Source organism: Lissotriton vulgaris, chromosome 2_1, assembly GCF_964263255.1.
Source record: "Lissotriton vulgaris chromosome 2_1, aLisVul1.2, whole genome shotgun sequence".
NCBI classification, from domain to species: Eukaryota; Metazoa; Chordata; class Amphibia; order Caudata; family Salamandridae; genus Lissotriton; species Lissotriton vulgaris.
Window position 1 is genome coordinate 1,136,089,457 of NC_141687.1, and position 23,953 is coordinate 1,136,113,409.

Here is a 23,953-nt window from a genome sequence, read left to right on the forward strand (position 1 = left end):
TTTTAGTGAATTTCATTGGTTTTTTAAAGGCTAATTCCTAACTATATATAGTGTATAACCTATGTTTTTTTCAGTGAATTTCATTGGTTTTTTAAAAGCTAATATACATATATATATATATAAGGCCAGAAACCTATGGTTTTTTCAGTGAATTTGCAAGGTTTTGAAAATATTAATTCTATTAGCGGATAACGTTTAAATATGTTAATATCCTTGTGGGACCACCTGAGCAGCCCTAGGGATCCGATTTTTGATGCATGAACGATGGTTGGATGAATGATGGATGAATGATTGTTGGGTGGATGCATGGATGGATGCATGCATGATAGATGGGTGAATGGATGCATGAATGATGGATGGATGCAGGATGGATGGATGGGTGGGTGGATGGATGGGGTGCATGAATGGTGGGTGGGAGGGTGGCTGGGTGTTTTAAATGTCACCAGCCGCCACTGCTTTGCACTCTCAATTTGTGTCTGTTAATCATACCATTACTGATCGCTAAAAAAAATACACACCATCCAACAAAAATCCATTGAATAAATGCAGACATCAGAAACAGATTGTTAAACCCGATTTCGAAACTTTAACGTACAGTGTGTGTGTAAAATAAAGCTCACACACATTCACTCCGAATGACATCTTGGGATGGAATATCACTTCCTTAATGTACCCCCGCATAATGGCAGTCATTTTAATTTTATCGATCTCAGAAGTATGAAAAGCTGAATGGTATAGGCGGGAATCGAACCCCTGGGTTTGGCGTCACGCACATATTACCTACAGTTGATACATTAGTCTACAGAGCTTAGACGTGATGTATTTCCTTTTAAACATTATGTTTGCAAAGTAATGCAAAAAGCAGCTTATTCAACGTGCTTATGTTTTATGAGATCATAAACCTGTCACAACATGATAGGTAGCTGCGAAACAGCGCGCGGACCCAAGTATCTGGATAGTAGCCCGGCCTTGTGATGTTCCAGAAACACAGAGTAATGGAGCTGGAGATTCACAAAGAAGAAGACAGTGCATAGTGTCTCATGCGGAGACGGGAGGCCCAGCAGAGCGGGTATAGGGGGAGAGTATAGGGGGTGGGGGTCTCCATTATCACACGTGCACGCAGACATGCAGGTGATTATGCCTGAAGTGCTTCTGCAAAGAAACCATCACATGACCAGAGAAGCCGAGCACCTGCTGTCTTCCCTCCCTTCATAGCCATCCCGCGATAATTGCAATTAACTGGAAGTCTTGCAGTGAAAGCAAACATTGTTATGGAGATAATTCCAGCCGATCGCTAATGAGCACTTCACACAACTGGACTCCTGTTCCTGCTATTACACGGGTAGCTTATCTACTACAACGCCCTCCATTCTCCATCAATGCCCCAAGTAATTAGAATAAACACGCCATAATAGCAACTGGCAAGCTAAAAAGTGAATCTGTGAAATCTTGCAGCCTTTCTGTCAGCTCTTCCTCGTCCTCAGAGCCTCCGCCTGCCGCCAGACTTATGGTCTTACCACAATACCATCAGCACTGCCAGGAGTGTAATCCTCAGAGCCCCCCAGTATTCTCTGATCCCCACACACAGCACAAGCACTGCAAGAGCGGAGGAGCCTCTGTCCCCAGCAGTCATTCCCGACACTACCAATGCCCCCTCCACCCTTCTGAGTGTGTGTCTTACTGTGGGCGCCCGCCCACGCCCACGGGGGCAGGTGCGGAGAGGTGAAACCGTAAGTGCTGCGACGGCGCTTCATTCCACTCTGCCGTGTGTGAGGAAGTTGCAATCTTGAAATGTTTATTAAACATTCTTATAAAATTTTACATTTATAACGCAACTAAGCAAAACATTTGTGGTTTTAAAAAAATAAAAGTGCAAGCTCACATTCATTGAATATTTTTATGAAAGGATTACTGCTTCTAAATTTTGTGGACAGTCAACAATAGTAGAATAGCAGTTTGGATGCTACAGAATTGTATTTGCGCCATCTGCTATTGGTTCTTATTAGAATCACATTTAGCAGTCACTGCCCCCCAGGTTGGCCAAATGCCAGGGCATACGAAACAGTCTCAAAATGCAGAAAAAGAAATCAAATATTCCTATTAAACACATCCTATTTCATAGGCAGGTCGCGAAATCCGTAACACCAGTTACCAATCAACAATTTCTTTTTACTCAACTTTAGTCAAATCACAGTGAACATAAACATACATTAATATCGAAATATCATTAACGTCTGAAAAAGGTTTGCTTCGTAAAAAATTCATACTGTACATTTTATCCATGTTGTAAAGGGATTTCAATCATGCAAACTTACAATTTTTCAAACCCCAAAGAAACTCCACCATTTAGTTCTAAAAACTTTCCTATGGAAATTATGGGGGGCTGAGCTGCAATCATCAGCAGTTTTTTACCCACCCTCCTTTTCCCCCACAAGCCATGTGAAAGGCACAATTTATACGTGGTAGCACCAGGTTGCTTGTGTGCGTCACAACTGCTCTGGTGAAACAAATTGATTTTCATGCAGTAACTATCAAATCACACTTTCCAATAGAAATATCTTTAATCAATTAATAGTGTACACAGAACTGGACATTTATATCGGATGGAGAAAAAAAGTACATCAGCAGTATTGGCCGCAAAGGTCTGGTCTGTCCACTCTTCCTACCCAAAGGTTGCACCACAGTTGGGGCATCTTCTCTGCTTTAACGCGAGGCAAAAGAGAATACCAATAGGGAAGAATATTATCGCACACAGGATCCCGCAGAAGGTGAAGTCATCCTCCAACCCTGCATGCTGGGCATCCGCCAACCACAACAACGGAGGTGGTAGTAGTCGGCTGCTGAATGATCGTATATGTGCTTGGATATGGCGGGTGTGGGAGTGGAGTAGCATAACCTGTGGCCACGGCGTTGGGGTAGGGGTACGGAGGCGGCACCTGGAAGCCCGGCTGGGCTGGCTGGAAGCCCAGCGGCGGCGGGTTAATGGTCCCGTAGCTGTGCTGCCCGTAGCCCTCCTGCCCCGCAGGGCTGTAGGCGGGCGGTCGCTGCTCCAGCAGGGGCTTGTTATCCATGCTCCTCCCGGCAGCTCCGTTCCGCTGCCTACCCGGGCACTCCTACCTGCTGATCCTGCTGCTCCCCGCCCGGCTCCACGGCAGCCACAAACTCACAGCAAACTCCCAGCAGCGGAGGAAGCGGCTGTGCTCTGCTGCTGAGGTAGTCACAAGACTGCAGTCATGTGATGCGCCCCGGCTGAGGCTCTCTTGTTCGGGAGACCGGGCGGTACCGGGCGGACACATGGAACGCTTCCCCCAGGCAGGGAGAAGCGGAAACCAAGTCCTCCTGGCCCCGCCCACAACCAGGCGGCGGCGGCCATCTTGAGGCGGCTCGGGCCGCGGCGGTGATCTCGGGGGTAAAAACGAGGGGTGGGCACCCTCGAAATCTAAATAAAACAGATAAAAATAAAAGAGAGAAGCCCCCCAAGCCCCCCCAAGCCCCGCCCAAAAAAAAAATCGCGAAAAATCGCGGGGTGCGCGCACCTGTGCGCGCTTATAGATATATAATTGATTTCTCTTCTAATTTTCTCAGGAACCACTGGAGGGATTTACACTATTTTACCAAAAATGTGATCTGCATACCAGACACTACCATTTTGACAAGTTTGGTGTAATTCCCTTCAGCGGTTCAAGCTGTAGCTGAGTCTAAAGGTCCTATGGAAATTAACATGGGGAAAACACGTTTTGGGACCCCCCTTTTTTCTCAGCCACCACTTGACGAATCCCCCCAAACTTTCAGGGAAGGAGCGGAGCGGAGTGAGCCATCTTCTTTGAGAAATTTGCGAAGATTCATCAACCAGCACCAAAGTTATTCCCAATAGAATGTTGGGGATTTCCTATGGAACTAGGTCCTAACTATATATACCTACTGGCTACCGCCAGTAGTTCAGTAGTTGCTGAGGAAATTAAAGTTAAAGTCAATTATATATCTATACGCGCGCACACGTGCGCGCACCCAAACGGCTGCGCGCGCGAGCGGAATTTTGTTGCGTGACGTCTGTTAACGTTCGATTCGAAGGAAATCAGGAAGTGTTGACCGCCATTTTGTCATTGCGAGTAAATATATTGTTGATTTCAAAGCGTTGGAATATGGAAAGGGGAGAAGGTAGAGATTGTTTTGCTGCGTAGGTTTTCTCAGGGTGTGCAGTAAGGCCCTTAAAGGCGAAAATATATATATATTTTTTTTTTTAAAGTTGCGTGGTGCGCGCACTCGGTCGCGCACACCTTTTTACAAGAGTGTGAAAATGGAGATAAATCAGAAGTTTGAGTGCTTAGATATAAGGTGGCTCTGAAAAGAGCCATTGTGTTAATTGAGTGTTTTCTGCATTTATAAGTAAGTACCGATGCAGAGCCTGATGTTGCAGAGGAAGATTCTGTTTCCCTCATTCGTGAAATGAACACCGTCTCTCCTATAGACGTCTTGCATGTGGTATCGCAAGTTGTTGTGGTAAATAGAACCCATGCTATAATCTCTAAGGAACGCAGAAACAGATTTATTTACATGTCTCCTTGCTTTCTCAAATTGTGCACAATGGTGATTGGACCAATTCCATTTCTGTCTTTGGCATATATTGGAATATACCAAGGCAGATCGAGGAAAAAGTGTCATCAATTGTCGAAAGGTGTCTTTTAGAAGCATTTCCAGACCTACCCCAGTGATTGTGCCTAGATCGTTTCCACCACAGTGCACAATTATAAGGTCTGGTTCTGGGAGATGCATAAAAGTTTTCACCAATGGAATCAATTGGTGACATTTCAATCCTCTTTTGGAAATCCATGTTATGTGTACATTTGGTAAGCTGAGGTTGCAAATTCGTCTGCTTACTGCATATTTTTCACTCCAGTGAATATAACTGTGTCCTATTAGCCAGACCTTCATTTTCAAGGGATTTGTAGTCGTCCTCCGATCGGTTCTGGAAGTGGAATGGTAGTTAGGTTTAAAAAATAAAAATGATTGGTTGATTGTAAGAAGTGGAGATTGAACAGTACGTTGCATGTTAATGTTTATGTTAAACGAAAAGTACTATTGGGTGTGAAAAAAAAAGACATGTAACAGAGCTGTGGATTGGCAGGTGTTTCTGGAGGGAAAACAGTGTTGTTACTTTGCTGTAGAACGTTGAGATATGAACTTTTGACCTGTGCCTTCAGCCAGGTGCAGAATGAGGTGTTACCATGGAAACAGCCAGAGATGGCAGTGGGTGATGGGTGAGTTTTATGTGACATTGAAAACATTGTGAGGGAGAACCAACTGAAATGTAATTGCTTACGTTACGCGCTCCGCATTGCTTCAGGGAAGCTGCGCTTCGCGCCTCGCGCACCGGAGCACTTCCGGGTGCGCTAACGCGGCGCGTCATATGACGGATTTCGCAAGAACGCGATACGTCATTGGGGCTCCACCGGAACTGATCGAATTGGTAGTCTACAGTGTTTCTGGATGTTTCAGACTGAAGCTGGCGTCAGCATGAGAGCACCTCGTGGCCATTCCGCGAGCAATCATGGCAGTCGCTCCCCACCGGAAGTCTGCAGGAGTCGGGGGCCTCGGTGACTCTTGTAGAATCTTCAAGGCTGACGGGACGCTTTTGGGAATGGGGCTCATGCCCTAGCAGTCAAGCGTCCGAGTTCCAGGGTTGCCCAGAGCCATCCTTGCAGGCCAGGCCCAAGTCTGTGGAGCCGACCGCCATTTCCTGAGCTCCGTGGCAGCCACCTGTCGCTGTATCGGAAGAGTGGGTGCAATTCAGCCGGATGGCGGGTGAGACGGTGTAAATGTGATGGTTGGACCAGGGCACCGCAGGACGTGTCTTCAGGTCAAATGGATTGTGGGACAAGGTCCAGAATGGAAGAGGCATCAAAAGGCAAGAAGTTCCGCCTGACCCCGGGAGCCGGCAGCCTATGTCGTGGGCGATCTCAGGCCATACCAGGGGAACAAGACTTGGGGAGGGGGCAGGAGCCAAGCGCCCCCTCCGAGTCCGCGTTTCTTGGACCCTGAAGTATGGCACTCAACATTCAGAACTTATGACATTTGTGCAAGGCAGGGACATCGAAGCCTCTCAGGGACCAAGTATATCCAGAGTCCTTCCTACAGAAGGTGGTGGGGGTGGCGGCATTAGCAAGGCATCCCCCCACACAACTTGTCGGACCCTGAAGTATGGCTCTCAATATCCAGAACTTATGACATTTGTGCAAGGCAGGGACATCGAAGCCTCTCAGGGACCAAGGATATCCAGAGTCCTTCCTACAGAAGGTGGTGGGGGTGGCGGCATTAGCAAGGCATCCCCCCACACAACTTGTCGGACATGACCTCTGGATGTACTGGGTGTTCAATTTCAGAATTGAAACTACTAAGAAGCAATTAGAAGTGTTGTTTTCATGTTGCAGTAGGTTCCATGTAAATAGTTATTTAATACAACGTTTTATCCTGTTACTTTGCTGGTGTGTTGTATATATTTATAATATTTGCATAGTGTTAGTCGTTATTTAGGGCGGGGTGGGTGGCGGAGCCGAGCTGTCTTGCAGCCATCATGGCGTCGAGCTCGGTTCCTCTCTCTAGATTCATGTTTTTTCTAACGATTTATATGTTATAGTTTGCTAGCACGATACAGCGGATAGTCCGCATTTTATATATATGTCCTTTTTATTAGGGGGGTCCTCCGGTGGAGTCGGACGATCTACCTCTAATAAACGGTCCGGGTTGAACCAACTAGCAACAAACGGGGCAGAGATAGGCATGACGGGTTACAAAGGGGACAAAAGTGTGCACTACCTATCCTTCACTATCTGCAAAAACTAAATAGAGTTTTGCGACTTTATGCTTATTTGTGAACAGAGAATGACCCAAAGAGAATCAATTTTGAACAATCATAGGCTATTGGCAGTGGGCAGAGAGGCCATGACACAGAAAATGGCTGTTACTTACGTGCATGATGGGGCCTAAAAGGGACTAGATGGCGTGGCCACTGTTTCGCGACTTTCACTTTACTTTTAACAATGGCTGTGGTGAACATAAATGAACGCCGCTTATGTATACCTAATTGTAGTCATTTTCCACAAAAAAGCTTTTGATATTTGCTATTAAAAAACAAAGAAAAACACTGAAAAAACCATAGGTTATAGACCATATATAGTTAAATATCTGAAGTCCATCTCTGCACTGCATGGAGATACAGGTCATCGATCAGAAGATGTGCTGGCCACCTATAATGGTAATAGCGTGGCCAGGGCTCTTGTCGTTGCCTCTGCAAATTGCAGAGGGTGCACTTGTTTGACATGCCGCACCATGGTATGTATGGAAAAGAAATATTTTTTTGCTGGATTTCTTCTTGAGAGAACCAAGTCACATATTGTGCAGGTTATTTTTGGTGCATTCACTTTCTTTTGATCTTCAGGATAAGTGAAAAATTGCCAGATGAAAGATTTATTTTTTCTTATTAAAGGTAGTCGATCATTTTGGTCAGAATCGGAAGATGAATGAGATACGGTAGCCATTTCACCAAAGTCTTCCAAAAGATGTAGGACGTTGTTGTCTCTTGAGAGTAGAAAAGATAGTGAGGGAAGTGGGTGGAGTGCTGCGTGTAAATTCCAGAATTGAAACTATTAAGAACCAATTGAAAGTGTTGTTTTCATGTTGCAGTAGGCTGCCATGTAAATAGTTATTTAATAAAACGTTTTACCCTGTTACTTTGCTGGTGTGTTGTGTATCTTTATAATATTTGTTGTTATTTTGGGTGGGGTGGACGGCGGAGCCGAGCTGTCTTGCAGCCATCATGGCGTCGAGCTCGGTTTCTCTCACTAGTTTCATATTTCTCATGAGGGGTTGTTCCTAATTTTTCTATTTTAGCGAGGTCAAAAAAAGATCTCATCAGTGGCCTACTGATTTTGCTCGATTCCTTTTGTTTTTTCTAACGATTTATATGTTATAGTTTGCTAGCACGATACAGCGGCTAGTCCGCATTTTATATATATGTCCTTTTTATTAGGGGTGTCCTCCGGTGGAGTCGGACGATCTACCTCTAATAAACGGTCCGGGTTGAACCAACTACCATCATGATTTTGTATATCTTCTGAGCTGGATTTAAGCGCACAATTGTTAAAGTATGAAACGTTTTATATTTCTAAAAAAAATACCAAGGTGTGTACATCCGGTAACGCACGAAAGTTTAAAAAGACATTCGGCTCCATTTACTGAAAACTTTCATAAGAATAAAAAAGAAGTCTAGGTACAGTCTCTTTGACGTACTATAAGTTCTTTGAGGGGTGTATGAAGAATTTCAATAAGTTCAAATCGCAACGTTTTTACGAAATATATAGGCCTGTGCGCGCACTCGGTCGCGCACGAAAGCCTGGAAATGCGATATCCATTTTATTGACAACTGTTGCCGAGAGTGCGCACACCGGGTCGCGCACGAAAGTTTAGTAAGGCTATTTTTATTTACAGACAAATTTTAATGTGTTTAAAAAAAGGCAAGGTACAGACTTTCGAATTCTGTATTGCTTTACAAGGAGTGTCTATGCAACTTGAAGAGTGAAGAAAACGGCTTGTTTTCGAAAAAAATATTGCCAGAACTTTATTGCCAAAAGTATAGGTTGCATACACGACATTTTTCTGAATTAGCATTTTAAAAACCAATGAAATTCACAGAAAAAACCATAGGTTTTACACACGTTATAGTTAGGAAGTAGCATTTAAAAAACCTATGAAATTCACTGAAAAAACCATAGGTTTGACACATGTTATAGTTAGCTGGAAATTTTACTGACATAAAACCAATGAAATTCCACGTTATAGTTAGTTGGACTCACTATAACTTGCGCGTGCAATGCACTGCTGATGACGTCACATATTACATCACTCATGACATGGTCAGTGACATCACTCATGACATCACTGATGACACCATCCAGTGAATATGTGTCTTTCTGAAAAATAAATATTAGTGAGTAATGTTTAAATATTTAAATATATATATTAGTGTTTCACTTTGTGTATAAGTGGCTACATGTGTTGGTAAGTAGCTACATGCGTATGTATATGGGTTATTAGATGTTTCTCTTAGTATCAGTATGAGTGTCTATATGGTTTGGTGGGGGTATTACTTAGCACATAGATGCATGAGTGTCTGACTCTCTGTTTGTATGTGTTTTGAAGACAGCATATGTGCAGGAGTGTATGGGTGGATGAGTGTGTATATGTGTTTGTTAGTGAGTGAATGACTGTCTCACTAGTGTCTTTATCAGTAACGACATATGTTTTAATCTAGTATATGTGAATATTGATGTATATAAGTGAGTATATGTGAGAGTAAGAGATTGAAAGAGTTCCTGTTTAAATAAGTATGTGTTTCTATAAGTGATTGTTTAAGAGAATAAATATGTGTAATTTTCAATAGAAGTAAGGTGGAAGTGTGTGTATAACTCTATATTCAAATAAATGGATGTTCAGTAGTTTATTTGCACGTGTGAGTATGTGTGTGAGTAACTTTTCGATGATTGTCGGTGTGTAACAGGATGTATAGGTGTATCACTTCATATGATGAGTGAGTATATGTATGAGTGGATGTATATATAGATGGTGGAATTACTGAATTACTTGTTGTAACTGATATGGGTATCTGCATTTTTTTTTTAATTTCAGTTTCTATTTTTGAATATTTGTTTCAAGGGTTACATTACAGTGAAAGGAGGTCTGTCACTATGTCACAAGGATGGTTTCATCAGTGATGTCATGAGTGATGTCACTGACCATGTCATGAGTGATGTAATATGTGACGTCATCAGCAGTGCATTGCACGCGCAAGTTATAGTGAGTCCAACTAACTATAACGTGGAATTTCATTGGTTTTATGTCAGTAAAATTTCCAGCTAACTATAACATGTGTCAAACCTATGGTTTTTTCAGTGAATTTCATAGGTTTTTTAAATGCTACTTCCTAACTATAACGTGTGTAAAACCTATGGTTTTTTCTGTGAATATATATATATATATATATATTACCTACTGGCGGTCGCCAGTAGGTATATATAGTTAGGATTTTTTCCCTATGGGATTTCTGAAAATTCTATGCCTAATAACTTTTGCGTTTGTGGACGGAATTGGCTGAAATTTTCAGGAAAATTGCACATTTTGTTTCTGAGCAGCCCTTGAAAATTTGGGGGGGTTTTGTGGAGGGGGGGCCGAGAAAAAAGGGGGTCCCAAAACGCGTTTTTCCCATGTTAATTTCCATAGGGCGGTTGGACTCACTTTTAGCCCGAACGGCTGAATGGATTTTCACGAAACTTGGCAAAATTGTAGGGACTGTTAGCCCGATGTGCCTTTGCTAGGTCTCAATATATGTGCTTCAGTGGATTTTGAGAAATTAACGTTTAAATCAAGATATATATCTGTAACAGCGCTCCGGGCAGCGATCCGGTTAGCGAACCTTTCGCATATCGGAACTTTGCGATGCGAAGCTGATTGGCCCTCCGGTGTCTGTCAACATTCTAAACAGTCCGGAGCGGCCGCCATCTTGTCTCTCGGTAGGATCGAGAGACAAGAGGAGGCCAAAACAAAGGGGGAAATTACCATAAGGGGGCATAGAAGATCCTCGTTGACCCCCTAGGTTTTATGTGGAGGTTTTAAAAGGGCCTAGGAGGGTCCAAAAAAAAAAAAAAATTTTTTTTTTGCGTGGTAAGCGCCAAGTTCGCGAACCGGAAAGCGTTCTGGGCAGCGAACTTTATGGATAAAAGAATGATAGACTTTTCTAATACTGTATGTTAATTATTTGTTGTTTTTGTTCTTTTTTTTTATTTATTTATTTATTTTGATTTAAAAAAAAATTATTTATTATTTTCATAGTTAATTAAAACTTCCAGCATTATATCATCTGGTATCTCGTCAAACATGGATGTTTCTGTCTCTTGTAAGGTTTGAATAAATTGTTCGTCAAAAGATTGATCCATAAAATCTTCATCCACATTTTCTTCAGTTTCAATGTCTTCGGATGTAATCTCGAAGGAAACATTAGTTTTTTCTTGCTCCCCTTCCATTTTTTTGCTGTAAATTGAATAAAAAAAATAATTAAATTAGAAGAGTTAGGGCACTGTTGGGTTTAAGTTCAGACAGGTAGTTCTGTTTTTTTAACAGTGAAGTTAAAGTAAGTAAATTCATAATTATAGCAGAGAAGTGTAGGTCAATCAATAAATATAACAGAGGAGTCTATCTGTATCTCTAACTATAGCAGGGGGACAGTAAATAATTATCAAAAAACGTTTTTACAAATTAATTTAAAGTGCCACTTACAAATTATCAATTTAATTTACAGGGAGGTGAAAAGGCTCTTGAAATGTAGTTCAGGAAGTAGTAGTCAAAATGGCTGTGTTTCCTTTTCTTCCTTTATATATATTCAGGTACATAACCAATCAAATGTCAGGAAAAAAAAATTGAAAATGAAAGTAACATTTTCATTGGTTGTCAATTCCAACACTTCAGATGTGTTTTGTGAAGTAATTTACCTCACGGTACTTAGAGAGGTCTACAGGCTTAATGGCTAAATGGAATTTCAATCAAATTTGTGAAAATGAAAGGGATTGTTATGTAGAATGAGCTAATCTATATTTGGTGAGAGTGTCTCTAGTCGTTTTTCTGTAAATTACTTTCCCACCTTTTTTTTTGGACCGCTTTCCGGGAAGCGGCCCGGTTCGCGAACCTTAAGCGTCACGGGAGTCCACCATTTTGTGTTTTGGTCGCATTAAGATACAAGATGGAGGGAAAATAATGTTTAGAATGGGTAGAAGGGGTCATGGTAGACTTATCTTGACCCTCTAGGTTTTCTGAGGGTGGCTGAGGAGGCTTATATGTGCGGAAAAAAACATTTTTTTTAAAAATTCCGCGAGGTTAGCTTTCGGTTCGCGAACCGGGTAGCGCCCCGGGGAGCGAATTTTGTGGAAAATTAATGAAAACAGTTAGAAAAAAATAATAATTGTGAGTGATCAGATGAAGGGTAGCTCTGAGAAGAGCTTTTGGGTTTATGGTACATTTAGGTACTTATAAGTAGGTACCAATGCACAGTCTTAAATTCAGAATGAAAATTCTGTTGCCCTCATCTGAGAAGTGAACTCCATCTCCTCTGTAGATATCTTGCATGTAGTAACGCAAGTTATTGTTGTACAGAGAGCCCATTCCATGGTCTCTCATGAAAGCTGAAACAGATTTGTTTACATGCTTCCTCGCTTTCTCAATTTGTGGACAAAATTGGTTGGACCACCTCCATTTCTGTCTTTGGCATATATTGGAATATACCAAGGCAGTTTGAGGAAAAAGTGCCATTAATTGCTCAAAGGTGTCCTTTAAAAGCATTTCCAGACCTACCCCTGTCAAAGTGCCCAAATCATTACCTCCACAGTGCACTATTAACAGGTCAGGTTTTGGCAAATGCATAAAGGTTTTCACCAATGGTATCAATTGGTGACATTTTAATCCTCTTTGGCCCAACCACTTAATTTCCACATCTTGTAAATTGAGGTTAGGTAAATTTCTGTTCTCAGCATACCTTTGAGCCCAGTGGATGTAACTATGTCCAACAATCCAGACCTTAAACATGGTGGGAGAAGGTTGTTCTGCAGTCAGATGAAGTGTGGTAATGAAAGGGCAGTTGAAACAGTAGGAGTTTCTAAAGAAAAAAACTGTGGATTTCCAATGCTAATGATTCATTAGCAGTGATTGGTGCATTTCCATTTCTGAAAACAGAAAGTTAGGGTGCATGGATGTGTTCTTTGAAACATGTAATTTGAATGGTCAAGGAAGAAACATTTAATGAAAGATTGCACTGGATACGCAGGTGCACTGAGAGTTCAGAGTTCAATTGAAACATTGTTGTGTGAATTTGCAAACATGAGAGGTCTTCCAGGAGGTGGTTGCTATGGAAACAAGGCAGAGAGGGCAGAGGGGGGAAGGGTTTTGATTTGAAAAAAGTGAGGGAAGAGGTATGATTGGCTAATATGAGAGATATGTGAAATGAATATCTGTATTTCTGTGCTTTCAATAGCTGCAGCCTTTGGAGTGCATCCTTTTTCTTCTGCTGAAGACAATTTGGTGTATTTCTGAGACTGTTTTCAAAACTCAAAAAATATTTGCTAAGGTGAGAAAAGATTTATTTAATTTAGATAGAGAATAGTATGATTTAAGGAGAAAATGATGAAGAAAGCTGTGTTTTTAAAATGTGGTTTTGTCTCTAGTGATATACTAATAGAATTAGTTTCATAGAGAAATTGTAATTGCATATTTGGTGTAGCATTCTGGCATGCAGTAACACAAGTTATTGTGGTACATGGAGCCCATTCCATGGTCTGTTATGTAAGCTGAAACAGATATGTTGTTTTTAAAAACGATTTAAGAAATCAATTACATTTCTGGATATGTACTGCTAGAGCTTCATAGGTTGTTTTGAGCCATATTTATAAGGCATTTGAGTGTCTAAGATGTTATGTTTTCCTTTTAAAATGTAAAGTGTTCCTCATGGGGCAAGTGTCTTGTAAATACGCTCCCACTTGTGCTTTGCAAATTTAGATTTTGATTATGGGAGTTACATAGCCATGTTAATAATGTCCAAACAATGGTGATAGGGCATTCAAGAAAACGTTTTTCTGTGTCTCTAGGACATTTTCAGTCCTTTCCTCTTGAATGCAGGTATACAATTGATTTATATGCTGTGTTTAAAAACGAATTTTCAAATCAATTACATTTCTTGATATGTACTGTTAGAGCTTCATAGGTTGTTTGGGGTCATATTTAGAAGGCATTTTAGTGTCTTTGATGTTATGTTTCCCTTTTTAAATGGAAAGAGTTCCTCATGGGGCCCTGAGCAGTTCTTAGCCATGTTATTTAATAGGAAGTGGATAACATGGCTAAGAGCATTTGCTGGAAAATGCATGAATATCGCTGACTTTTCTGCGATATTCATGCATTGCGGCCGTTTTTTTTCGCATTTGCGAGCAGTTCTTAGCCATGTTATCCAATGGGAGGTGGATAACATGGCTAAGAGCATTTGCTGGATAATGCATGAATATCGTTGACTTTTCAGCGATATTCATGCATTGCGGCCGTTTTTAATCGCATTTGTGATAAACAATTACATTTCTTGATATGTACTTTTAGAGCTTCATAGGTTGTTTGGGGTCATATTTAGAAGGCATTTTAATGTCTTTGATGTTATGTTTACCTTTTTAAATGGAAAGCGTTCCTCTTGGGGCAAGTGTCTTGTAAATACGCTCCCACTTGCGCTTGGCAAATTTAGATTTTGATTATGGGAGTTACCTAGCCATGTTAATAGTGTCCCACAAATGGTGCTAGGGCATTCCAGAAAACACTTTCATGTGTCTCAAGGACATTTTTAGTCATTTCTTCAAGAATGCAGGTATACAATTGATTTATATGCTGTGTTTAAAAACGAATTTTGAAATCAATTAAATTTCAGGATATGTACTGTTAGAGCTTCATAGGTTGTTTGGGGTCATATTTAGAAGGCATTTTAGTGTCTTTGATGTTATTTTTCCCTTTTTAAATGGAAAGCGTTCCTCATGGGGCCCTGAGCAGTTCTTAGCCATGTTATTTAATAGGAAGTGGATAACATGGCTAAGAGCATTTGCTGGAAAATGCATGAATATCGCTGACTTTTCTGCGATATTCATGCATTGCGGCCGTTTTTTTTCCCATTTGCAAGCACTTCTTAGCCATGTTATCCAATGGGAGGTGGATAACATGGTTAAGAGCATTTGCTTCAAAGGTTGTTTGGGGTCATACACCATTTTTGGGAAATTATTAACATGCCTATGTAACTCCCATAATCAAAATCTAAATTTGCCAACCGCAGGTGGGAGCGTATTTACAATAAATTTGCACCATGAAGAACGTAAAATAGCATAATAGACACTCAAATGCCTTATAAATATGACCCAAAACATCTTATGAAGCACTAGTAGTGCATATTTCCAGAAATGTATTGGTTTTCATTTAATGATTTACTTCATTGGTAGGCCTTCACATGTTTTTTTACCTTGGTTTTTTTCAGTGAAAATCTTATCTGCAACCATGTGTTGGCCTCACCTCAAATAAACAAAACAGGTGATGGACTGAATGTGGATCAATGACACACATTCACCCCAGTCTAAAGATCTGGGCCTAAACAAATCTTTAGATAGGCTACATCTTATCGTCATCCTGAATTAATCATTTAAAATATTAGGGAGTGATTTATGATTGTTGTATGCCTGTTTTGTACCATTGAGTGTCATTTTTGTGATGCAGTGCTGGTGGAAAACATTTGCTATGTTAAATAATTAGTACGGCATTAAGTTTTAGATGACTGTTATTTATTTACTGTTTGGTAATAGTGGTTAATAACATTTTATATTATATTTTTCCACAGATTCAACTGCAGATTCTTTCATAGTTTGGAAAATGCCTACAAAAAGTAGAATAAGAAAGGCTAGAAAACGTCAAAGACAGCAGGATGATGTTTTATTGCAGCAGTCCTCTTCCCCAAATACTTGTCAAAACAGCAAGAAAGGTCCGGGTAAGAGCACGAAATCATTCTTAAGAAATATTTGTAGTAAAAAAACTTTTGCTCAAAAAAATGTTTCAGTCCACAAAAAGAAAAGTAATTTAAATGGAAAGGAGAGACCCATCACAAATGTTACTGGTAGAGGAAGAGATAACTCTGTGCATGATAGTAGAAGGAAACAACAGTTTAGGGACATTCGAAATCGAATGTTCCGTAATAGGATATTAGTTAATTTATTGAAAAATATTAAAAAGAAAGGCCAACAGAAAGCGGCATTTTATAAGAAGAAGAAAAATGTAGAGAAAATTATTGATCATGCTTTTGAAATTAAGCGAAAGTTGTTTATTTTGGTAATCAATAGAATTAGGAAACTAAGCAAGGTAATTTCTGATTTCAAAACAAAAAGTAGATGGAAGAGAGTAGTAAATCGTACTAACTTTTGTGAAGTTTTTTCCGGAGAATGGATGCATAGTTCAAGTTGTGAGGCATTTTTTAATGAGGAGAGTTATTTTCAGGATAATGATTTGGTGTTTGCAGTTGACACCAGTGGTCGAGCTTATGAAGTGAAGCATGGTTGTCCAGTTGAAAAAGAACAACTTGTGACAACAGAGACAGAAGAGGCGCTAAGTGATGAGGTTTTAGGAAGACGTCCTAAGGGTCCTGTGTACATTTGGAAGTGTAGTTCTATTTGCAGTGTGCGACAGGTTTCCATCAATTTGCTTTGTGATTTTATACGGACATTTAATAAGAAAAGTTTGAAGCAGAAAATGAAGTTGTTGCAAGATTTAGATCCTTGCAGAGTGAGACAAATGACAGGTTTGCGTGGTCATTCACTGGCTTGTCTTTCCAGGAGAGTATGCCAGAGTGTTTTTCATCATTTCAGGATGCTAGCAGTGCATCATAATAAAGTGAGAAAATTAGTGAGAATGTTGTATTATGCTAAGAGTCCAGCAATTATGCTTAAACAATTATGTGCTGCTCTTTTGCATGGTTCTGAAATAGATGTGAAGAATATTTGTGAAGAAATTGAGTTTTGTTACTTTGGTAGTAAAGATGAGAATGTTCAAATTGACCCTGAAGTAGAGGGTAATGTGGAAGATAATGTACAGGTTTCCAGTACAGATAATTTTCAGAAGGAAATTGCCACGTTTCAGATGAAATCAAGTGAGAGGCCTAATTTCACTTGTGTATGTTGTCGACACACTTATTATAAGAATCAGACTAAGGTAGTGGATTTATATGCAAAAAGTGAAAGGGAAAATAATAGTGAATGGAAGGATTTTGCCACATACTTGATGGTAGAAAATTATTTTGATTTGGGATCGGATCAACGTGTGTGTACTTATTGTTGTAATAAATTAAACCAAAACCAGATGCCTGCTAGGGCAGTTCATAATAATCTGGAATTGGTTGAGATTCCTTCTGAATTGAAGGATTTAAATACTTATGAATCTATTTTGATTCAAAGTATCCATCCCTTTCAGGCTATTGTAAGAATGGAGCCAAAGACAGGGAAGTTGCCTCCAGCAGATTTACAGAGAGGATTAAAGGGAAGAGTTGTTTATTTGCCTCTAGATTTGAACAAAAACATTAACACAATTGGAATAGAAAAAGTGGAAGAGGAACCTCTGGTTATCTTGGTTAATGGGGTTCCGACAAAGAATAAGAAAATATGGCAAGATTTAGTGGATGTTAGGAAAGTCAAAAAGGCAACAGTGTATTTGAAGAAAAATAATAAGTACTATAAGAATGTATATGTTGCAGAAGAGGAAGTAAGTGATGAAGAGGATAGCGATTTGTGTGCTGGCCAAATTGAGAAAGTAGAGGCCTCTAAAAGTGAAGAAATATATGAACATTATAGCGTTCATCCTTTGCATTCCAAGGAAGTCATGGGGAATGCTATTGAGTTGTTTCAAATGAAACAAGCCAAAGGGAGTCCCATTAGTGTTTGGGAGGAAAGTTTGGAAGCTCGGTGTTTCCCACAGCTATTTCCCACAGGTCAAGGAGGAAGATATGATGAGCGACCTCATCAAATTCCTGCGTCTGAATACCAGACTTTACGATTGTATGCAGAAGATCCTAGGTTTCGGCAATGCATTCCCTATTTGTTTCATCTCCTGTTTGAAAGCGATCTGTCTGGACTGTCATATGCAGTGAACCACATCTTAAAAAGTGGTATACAGATGCGAAACATCTCGGCAAGTGACTTTATGCATAAAGTCAATGTCCAAGACAGTATTTTGGATTCTCACTTAATTAATCTCATGGCGTGTCAGCGTGGTACTAATGAGTACTGGTACCGTCGTCATGGTGATTTAAAATGTATGCTGAGGAACTTAGGAACTCCAACATGGTTCCTCACTCTGAGCTGTGCCGAGTATGGCTGGGAAGACTTACTTGAATTTCTACGAGAGGCAAATGGAAATATTGAAAACATTGAATTCAAGACACCTGGAGAACTGTGTTCTTTGGATCCAGTGAATGTATGCAGGTACTTCAATCATAGATTTGAAGCTATGATGTCTTTCATCACAAATAAAAAGAATCCACCTCTTGGAGAGGTGTTGGATTTCTTCTGGAGAAAGGAGTACCAAGCAAGAGGTGCCCCTCATATACATATGTTGTTGTGGATCAAGGATGCACCTAAATTTGGAACAGATCCGGATGACTTAGTGATGAATTTAATCGAACAGTATTCTACGTGTGCTGTTCCAAACGCAACGGAGAAGAAAAGTCTAAGAGAACAAGTTCTACGTTTCCAAAGCCATCGTTGTGGAAAGTACTGTCGTCGTAAATTCAGAAACAAGGAGAAGTTCTACACCAAATGTCGTTTCAACTTTCCACGACCGGTGATTTCTAAAGGAAGAGTGAACAGTTTGATGTCTTCGCTGCGACATAATGTGACGAGGAAATCACCCAAGAATACATACAATTTGAAAAGGAACGAAGAGTCCAAGTACATCAATGACTACAACCCAGTGATTTTGTCCATGTGGAATGCTAACATGGATATACAGTTTGTGGCTGACAACTGTATGGCTGTGGCTCGGTATGTGACATCTTACATCACCAAAAAAGAAAAGACCGAACTGAAGGATATGTGGGAGGACATTTCCCATGAAAAGAGCCTCAGCAAGAAGTTGTACAGTTTCAGTCTGAAGATGTTGTCGCATCGAGAAATCGGAGCTTACGAATGTTCTGATCGATTGTCTTCAGCAAGTCTCTATGCCAAATCCAGGAGTCTCGTTTGGGCGAGTCTTGGTCTTGCTGCAACGCGAAATCGAGTTCTAAAACCTGTCCGGGAAATTGAGTATTTGGCAGAAAAGGAACCAAACAGTACCGACATTTTGAAGACCAACATGTTGGATACATATTATCCAAATCGAAGCAGTCACCTTGAGAATGTTTGTCTATATGAGGTTCTCCAAAATTATATATTCAAGAGGAACATCAAAGAAGATATTGAGAAAGGAGTGTATGCTGTAATTGGAAGTGAGGGATGCCTGGTCAAGCAAAGAAAATGCCAATTAGTAAACCATCGAAAATTGAGTGGTGAATCTCCAGAAAAAAAGGAGTTTTTTTATTTAGCACTTTTGCAACTTTTCAAGCCTTGGCGTGCAGAAGAGGAACTGCTTGGAGATTTCCTCTGTTACGAAGACTCTTTCAATGCAGCCAAGGAGTCCATAGAATGTCCTGCTTTTTCTAAATATCAAGAAATGCTAACTTTGGAAATTGAGCAGGAAGCAACGATTGCAGCCGAGATTGCCAGAGACAGTTCTCAGGACAGTCAGAGTTCTGTTTCATTGAGTCAAGATCCACTTGGAGGACCTATTATCGAAAATGAAGCTGCCACTGCTATGAATGAAGTAGAAAGAGCCATGGCACATGCTCAGGAGGATTCAGTTAACTTAGAAGACCTGGAAAAACAACTCAACGTTGAGCAGAGGAAAATATATGATGAAGTTACCAAGGAAATTGAGCACGGATTAAGTCATGAGAAGAACAAGTGCTCATGTACATCGTTGAAGCCTGTCCGACTGTACGTGAGTGGAGAAGCGGGAACTGGAAAAAGTTTCCTCATTAAAGCAATCTCTTGTTATTTGCAGGAAAGGAGTGAGTCATCGCTGTCTTGTGTTGTCACCGCTCCTACTGGACTGGCAGCACATAACATTAAAGGTATTACTTTGCATCGTCTACTGATGCTGCCGGTGGAGCATGACAACAAATTACAATACAACAAGTTATCTGGAGATGCTTGCTGTGAAGTTTCAAGAGTCTTGAGGAAAATGAAACTACTTATCATTGACGAAGTAAGCATGGTTTCCAATGTCATGCTTGCCTTTGTGCATTTGAGAATGCAAGAAGTACTTAAAACTGAATATGATGTGTTATTTGGTGGGAAACACATCATTGTTTTCGGAGATCTTCTGCAGCTGACACCAGTAAAAGGTCAACCTGTGTTCAAAATACTCACGCATGAAGATACCAGGAAGTGCCTAGGGAGCATTGGCAACGTCAATATATGGTTAAACTTCAATTATGCAGAACTGCATCAAAATATGCGTCAGGCAAAGGATGAAGATTACAAGAATATTCTACAAGATATTAGAATTGGAAAAGTGACTGAGCATGGGAAAGAAGCTTTAAATGCACGATTACTGTCAAATTTATATCCCAAACAAGAGATTGTGCCTGAGAATATTTTTCAGAAAATTACTGAGAAGAAATCCGGGATATGTCTCATGCCAACTCTTGCAGAATGTGCCATCTTCAACAACAAAATGTTGAATTTAGAAAAGCAAGAGATTGTGAAACTTGAAGCTATCGACAAATTAGAGCATATGGGATCAACAATTATTTTGTCAGACAATTTGAAATCAAAATTGGATTCATTAGAGAAGACTATATCTAAAACAGCGGGTTTTGAAAAGACTTTGAATGTGTGTTTAAATTGCCGAATCATTTTGAGAAGGAATTTACATGTAGAAAGAGGTCTGGTAAATGGATCAATGGGTAATGTTGTTGATTTTGAGAAATACAGAAATAGAGATGGAATAGAATTTTTAAGAATTAAATTTGATGGCATTGAGGAAGTACAGCAAATTGGTCGTTGTTCTGCTAGGTTTTTGCTTGTTAAAGACTTATATGTTCGCCGTAAACAGTTTCCTGTTTGCTTGGCATATGCGGTGACAATCCATAAATCGCAAGGTTTAAGTGTAGACTGTGCATTGGTGAATATTGGCAGTTCTGTGTTCAAGGAGGGTATGGCATATGTGGCATTGTCACGAGTTAGAACTTTATCGGGATTGTACTTAATTGACTGTGATGTCACAAACATTTGTGCGGATCTAGATTGTGTTAAGGAATACAATAGGTTAAGAAGAGAGTATGCGCCACATTTGCCTCAATATCCTTTGTTTGAGAAACGTGTGGTAGGCCGGAAACGTAGAAATAGCAGTAATAGTAGGGAGGTTGTTGCAAAAAGACTAAAAGTCAATGAACCGAAAATTGTTAGCAGAAAGAAAGTGGATTCTGTTGAAGATGTTGTCGGTTTTCAATTTGAAAACAGTTCTGGTGTCAACTGCTATGCAAATGTAGTGGTTAATGTTCTCTTTTCACTAGAGAGTTTAAAAGAACAGATTCTGTTGAATTCAGAACAAATTTTATGCTGTTTGTTGAATTCTGTTTTCGAGAAATGTAGCACTGATCGAACAAAAGTAGAAAGTGTGTCTGAAGTTCGTTATCTGTTAGATGAATGTTCAGGTCAAACAGACTTCTCTGAAAATAATCAGCAAGATTGTCAGGAGTTTTTAATGTATATGCTTGATATATTGCAAGATGAGGGTGTAGATGTAGATCAACTGTTTGGGCTTTCTTATCAATGGCAGCATGACTGCGAGAATTGTAGGGTATCAAGTACTACTAGTGTAGACTCAGAAAGATTTATATATTTAACTTTGCCAGACAGTAAATCAGTCTCCTTTAATAAGCTAGTAAATGCAGCGGATCACAACATGGAGTGTAGCCAATGTAAATCTGAAATGATGTCAACATTACTTATACGTAGATATGGACAGTATGTCATTTTAATGATGCAACGATGTAGGCCTGATGGATCAAAATTGTCAACTTTAATAAAAAATTTCGTGGCTTCTCAGCTTTCAATATCAGGAAGGACTTTTGTAACGTAGCAATTATCTATCACGATGGTCCTTCAACAACTTCAGGACATTATACAGCTTATTTAAAGTCTCGAAACGGCTGGTCATTCTGCAATGATTCCGTTGTAACTTTCAAAAAAAAATTGCCGTTTGACCTTAAAAATTCTTACCTGGTGTTTTTAAAACCAAAATTTTAAAGAAAGAATCTCGGGATTTCCTGTGAAGAATTGGAAAAGGTTCATCAAGTTGAGGGAATGTAAGTCTGCAATGCTGTCTAGATTATTGGTCCAAATCTTTTAATTATAATGTTATTTTGTAAAATCCGACTATATAAACCTGATGCAAGTAAGTCTGCTTCATAGTAAGCACTATCAGTGTCATAGGAAAAATTGAACATGAGTGACAAAGAAGGGTAAGATATTAGTAGTCCAGGATTGTGAAAATTATCTTAAATGTTTTCTTTTTGAAAGTTGCGAAAATAGAAAATGACGGGATTTGATTGGAAGAATTACAAGACTTGTGAATAGCTGCAACATGATTTGGCCAAGTGGAAACATGTGGTAGAATGTGAGAAGTCTTTTCTTGTATGTAACATATTTTTCGAATCGTTGGAGGTTTTCTTTCAGAAAGTGGCGGGCTGACAATATTTATAGCACAACACAGTGGACGCTGTTCATAGGACATCCTTCGACATCATTGAAAGTAAGTTAATTTTAAGGAGTTTTGAATTCAGATTTCTTATGTTGAATGGGTTTTTTAAACACAATCATTTTGATTGTGTTTTTTTTTCCCCGCTGTTACATGATGAATACCTTCAAGTCACTGATTTAAGTGAAATTTGATACATTCTGAGAACAGCAAAAATAAACCATTTAATATGTATAATTAATGTTCTGCTTTTTGTACTTATGATATACATTTAGAAATGTGAGGTAGATATGGAGAAACTGAGTCTTCTGTAAGTGTCAATATTAATGCTTACAGTGCTGTACTTCTGGGTACTGTTTTTTAAAAAAAAAAAATGAATAGGCCTCACCTCAAAGAAAGCTCTTGAAAGCACACATCTTATTTGCATCCTGAAACAATCATTTAAAATGTTAGACACAATTTTATGATGGCTTTACATCTTTTTTGCGCTGCTATTGCATCACTATTGTGAGACATTAGCAGTGCAAAAAAAGCACCATGTTCCAAAATAGGCCTCAGTTCATCAACATCAAGATACAGTTTCTTTAAAATATATATCTTTAGGATTGTGTAGGGGACGTAGAGAAGCAGAGACTTCTGTAAATGTCAAAGTTGTTGAAAAACTGTTTGTTCTTGAACCTTTTCCCTTGTCTTTTCTAATTTTTAAATACATGTTTTAATATTTTTGGAAATGTTTGTTCTCTCTTTTACAGATTGAAAGTATGAAAAAATATTTTAAAAAGGTAACAAGAATTATAAGGTAAATGTTTTCTACTCTTTTTACCCGCAATGCACTGCTGATGATGTCACTGACACTATCTCTGATTTACTCTCTATAGCTGTCTTTCTTTTTACATTATTCTCTGTTTACTTCCCTTATACTAACTCTTCTTTTTTTTAAAAAAATATTTTTTTGGTTCGCTTCAAGTTCGCGAACCGGTCAGCGAACTTGAAGCGAACCAAAAGAAATAGAGCTTGCCAGAGTGATAAACATTCTAGCAATTTTATTTGAAAGGGGAGGTAGTTCTGAAAAGAACTTTTTTTTTTTGTTTTTGTTGTTTTATTTTTTTTTTTTTTCTGAACATTTTTTGATTTTTTTGTATTTTTAGAACAGTTTTATGTTTTTTTTGTGTTTTAAATGGAGGGGAAACAACAAAAAAACAGGAATTGAAAAGGGCTCAACAGGAGCAAAAAAAAAATTACTGCTTGGGTGCATTAGGGCACTTATGGTTTTCGAACACCATATTGATCAAGTTCACGCTCATGTTCCCATACGAGAGCATAGCACCACAATATATACAGGTAAACTTCATATGTTTAAAGTTTGGTTGAATGTTTGGCACAGTTTCCTGTGCCTCTCTTCCTGTCAAAGACATTGTTGACGTAGATCTGGCCACAGGAGTTGTCGGGGGATTATCTTGTAGGTCCCTTAACTCAGCCCGGCTGTAGTTTAAGGGATGCCACCTGGCCATATGGCGATGCATAGTATAGTTGCCCATACTATATTTTTTCTCTGTGCCTC

General features: G+C 39.5%; 1 pseudogene; it reads right to left on the reverse strand.

Annotated features, from left to right (window-relative positions):
- Positions 1 to 1,918: 1,918 nt before the first annotated feature.
- LOC147731704 (membrane protein BRI3 pseudogene) lies at positions 1,919 to 3,115 on the reverse strand (annotated as a pseudogene).
- Between the last annotated feature and the right edge of the window lie 20,838 nt (positions 3,116 to 23,953).